The sequence below is a fragment of the Saccostrea echinata genome, unplaced genomic scaffold (genome assembly GCF_033153115.1).
Source record: "Saccostrea echinata isolate AGI-Se365-2 ecotype Australia unplaced genomic scaffold, CSIRO_AGI_Sech_v1 ptg000005l, whole genome shotgun sequence".
Taxonomy (NCBI): domain Eukaryota; kingdom Metazoa; phylum Mollusca; class Bivalvia; order Ostreida; family Ostreidae; genus Saccostrea; species Saccostrea echinata.
Window position 1 is genome coordinate 2,607,022 of NW_026889754.1, and position 4,511 is coordinate 2,611,532.

At 33.5% G+C, this 4,511-nt stretch overlaps 1 pseudogene; it reads left to right on the forward strand.

Annotated features, from left to right (window-relative positions):
- Positions 1–1,112: 1,112 nt before the first annotated feature.
- On the forward strand, positions 1,113–3,961 carry LOC133179940 (uncharacterized; annotated as a pseudogene).
- Positions 3,962–4,511: the final 550 nt, after the last annotated feature.

The following is a 4,511-nucleotide window of genomic DNA, read 5'->3' on the forward strand; positions in this document are numbered from 1 at the left end:
TGATGTATTTCATGTCACAAGGTTCTAACAAAGTAATATCTCGTGAATGTATTTCAAAAAAAACATTCATACTGGACTTCCATTTCAGTGATACTGCTGCCCTGATGCTTTGCCTGGATTGTCTTCTGTTCCTTAAACCGGAACAGTGGGAAGATACTCTCCATCTGTTGTGGAGTTACGTCATACACACTTTCCCCGATCATAATGGACATTTCTTCCCTTTGAAGACATATATCAAATACAAATTATGATGAATATTAAAATATGTGTAGATTTTGTACCAAATATCCTGTTTAACAAGTAAACTGCACCATTGATATCCATATCATGCAGAGTTCTCAGTATAACTGTATAAAAACCATATAAACAAACTGAATACTATACTTACTCATCAAAACACGCAGCCTGAATGCACCCCTCAACTGATTCCAAGTCTTGTTCCTTCTATGGTGCAAGGTCCTATAACCTTTCAATTTGGAATTTGGTGGCAAAATTTAGTAATATTGATGTCTTTAATTAAGTTTTACTGTTAAACATGTTAAATATAGAGTTACAGTTACTTTGAGTGCTTAATCCCTATTCACATCTGTATAAATCAAAAAATATCTCAACATTTAAGTTTTTAAAAAGATAAAAAGCACTGAAAAATTCAATCTGCATACCATTTGGAAGTTTGTACCTAACCTTTGGAGAAAAAAAAGAGTAAACTTTCAATTGGGACATGGTCCTTTTACACTATCTGAATGCAAGGGTCATTAAGCCCTGATGTCACTTTATTATTCAAATATTAAAATATGCCTCCACTGTGGTGGACACACTTGAATTTAATGATACTCTTCCATTATATATGTTCACAGCAGCTTAACAGAGCATTGCAACCTTGTAACAAGGTTGACTTTACTATCACCCCACATTTTGATGTCTACCTCACCCGACCTGTCGCCAATGGTGATGATTCTCCGTTTTGAGTTAGGGGTTTCAAGGACTTCTGTTGTCTGTTGAATTAAAACATATGTTCAATATGGTAGCAAATAACTCCTTGCAAAACCACAAATGGGAGTGATATTTGTCGTTGGAAATGCCCACTTGTCAATGAGAATGTTACTGCCCACATGGCGAGTAGGAGTTTTATTAGAATTTTTTATAACCTAACCATTGTTTGATTCTTCTATTAACCATCGGCGTCTCCATATGAGTGAAAATTCTCGAGAGGGACGTTAAACAACAAACAATCAATCTACTAACCATCATCATCGGCGACTTCGGTTCGTATCCGAGTACGTAGTAGAGTTGCAACCGAACACTGGTAGTTTTTACTCAAGTTACGTCACATGACCTTATGAACATAACCCGATCTAACCAAACCATGCGGTAGGTTCAGTCGAGTTCAAGATTGCGTTCAATATGCATGAAACAGAACTGTAAGTTTGTTTGTTTTTTTTAATTTTTCATTTAATTATAATGAAATGTAGGACTATATAACTTACCACTGTTTATTATAAAAGAAGACATGCACATATCTCCTCGTTCATTTATTAAACCGTTTATTTCCTTGCAATGTGACAGTGATAACTTTTGACCGAGACTCAGAGTGACTGATTTTTAATTTTTAAGTACTTAAATATTAAGAACCAAATAAAAAAAAAAAAACAAATAAAAACAAAATATAATAAAAAATAAGAAAAAAAGAAATTTAAAAAATAAGAAGAAGAAAAAAAAGAAACTGTCAACACATGAATTTATGTTTCAAACAGGACCTGTTAAAATAAATTGGTAACATGTGAATAGACATTCAAAAAGAATTCCTTTCAAAATAAAATTGTCTAATTGACAGTTGCACTGTATATGCATGTGTATCAAACTTGTACTATCCTGTACGAAATTTTGAAGCGGAATAGGCACGGAATCCGCACGAGTTTTTAAAAAGCCGTACGGATTCTGCATGTCCAAGACACGGACACGGAGTCTAAAAGTTAGGAATCCTCGCTCACAGAAACCCGTGTGGAGGCACGGAATCTGTGTCCCAGGGAGACGGATTTTATTGGAAGCGGGTTTAGCTTCAAACTATTTATTCATATCTCATGGCTTTTTACTGAGCATGCTCAATCATAACTTCCTTTATTTGAATATTAAATTGGAGGGATTCATGGTCATGAGCTAAGAATTTAAGTATTTAACTAATAGATGTCAGTTGGAATTGTACTTACGTCAGTCTGGAATGATTTATTCACTTTTGAACTAAATGCAGTAAATCTAATATAGAATAAATAAGTAATTTTCAATTTTCATGATATTTATGTATTGCAAAGTTGACAATGAACATGGTGAAATAGTCTTTGTTTATTTAAATGACTTTAGTTGGACTTTCACTAAGTAATCCCTATACATTTTATCTGTAATCATTGTGCTACAGAAAGTTTTATTTAAATTAATTTCTTTCTCAGATTGTGCATACTCAGATAAAATTACAATAGAGAATTGTAAATTATCATTAAATTCTTAATTAAAAACTAGCATAAATTGTAAATGTATATCTGTATATATATGTATATATATGTAAATTGTATATCTTTAACAGAAAGTAAATGAACACATTCATATAAGATTTTTAACTTTTAAAATTCTAAAACTAAGCATAATAATAATGTAAAGCATTGTGAAGTTTGGTATCAGTCAACATTTTGGCATCCACAGTTACATCAGGAGATTCTCTAAAGGTTCTGACCTAGATCTAGACAAATGCACAGTTCCCGTGACACCATATATGTCTCACGGCTTTTTTGACACGAGTTCTAAAAATCCGTGTCTCCATTTGACCGTAATTTCCATCTGTATTTAGTATATGCAACTGTAAATTGTGTGTGTCAGTCAACTAGTACTTAACACTTACAAATATTTGCTTCTATCGTTTTGTTCAATCAATGAAGAAACTTTTTTTTTTCATTTCCCAATGAGGCAGAAACGTTTTTCATTTAATTCACTATTTTTTTTTTTAAGAAAAGAATTTTACTCTGCACTTTATTGTTACAACATGGTTATTTCTTTTCATTTCAGACCCAGCTCCTAAGGAGGAAATCTGTAAAGCTGCAATTTCCAAAGAGCAACCCAATTCTAGCAGTTACGGTAACAATGCAGTTTGTTCCCCTGAAGATGAGGATTCTAACACACTAGTACCTGCAGTTGAAAAGGTACTAAATTTTTTTTTTTGGCTTACTGTCAACATTGAATAGAAAGTTGATGCAAGTGAATTTTCAAATCATGATTTACATTTACTCCTCAACCAATTGTAAATTTGATTCATCAATAACACACATGAAATGGGATACTACATTTTTCAAGTAAATAATTCTCATTGTCTCTCTTGTAACAAGCTTAACATTTTTATGCAGATCTATATTTGGAAAGACAATGAAGAGAAGGATCTAATATCGATAAGATCTGAGATGGAAGATAAATTTCAAGGTATCAAAAATCATGACATTTTATGGGCACAAATAACAAAGACCCTTAACTCTCACAAAGTTCCTGTTACAATAAATCAAGTTAAAAAAAAATGGGAAAATTAAAATATATATATATATATATATATAAAAATTGTTGATGACAATCAAAAAACTGGAAACAAGAAGACAACTTGGAAATATTTCGAAGAGTTCAACTCATTGTACGGTAATAGGGCGTCTCCAACTGCAACAATAACGTACGACAGCTCAAAAGGGACAATGAACAGTCCAAAATCTGATGCAAGTCCCAGTGAGGCCTGTTTGCCATCAACATCCCTAAGAGAAAAACCTTAAATAGCAAGACTGATCATAGCGACTTGGATTCTAAAAAAAACCAAACTTGAATAAAAAGGTACTTTATCAAAGTCTTTGAAAAACTAACAGCTCAAGGTGATAAGATGATCGAGGAAGTGAAAAAGCAACATGCAGCAAAAATGGAGCGCTTTGATTACTGTTAAAGAGACTGAATTTGCCTGGATCTTGGCTTTAACAAAATACCAGTATTGGGGTATAGGTATTGTTTGTTGTGATGTTGGTGAAAATGTTTTGATGAAATATATGGAGATAACGAACAGTATTCAAGCTCAAAAGTCCATTAACCAATACAAAATAGGAGCAGAGCAAACACGGACCTCCAAACATCAGAGGTGGGATCAGGTGCCATGGAGGAGCGAGCATCCTCTGCCGACCGGTCACACCCGCCGTGTGCACCTTGTCATGATCGGGAAATAACGGAAAAATCCGTCGACAATTCAGTGTGTAAATAATGGCCTAACAATTACTGTGAAAAAACGTCAGTCAGCATTTGACTCAATGATAAACTGTATTTGCTGACAAGGTCATTGTATCGACCATAGAACTTACGAAATGATGACTTTAAACGAGACAGCTGATATTCTTGTTTCATCAACTTATTTGTCAATAATTTACCTCGTTTTAGAAATTGTACATACGTAGAGCATGCTCTTGCGTATCGAATCAACTGAGAGATATATACCCCGTATGCAG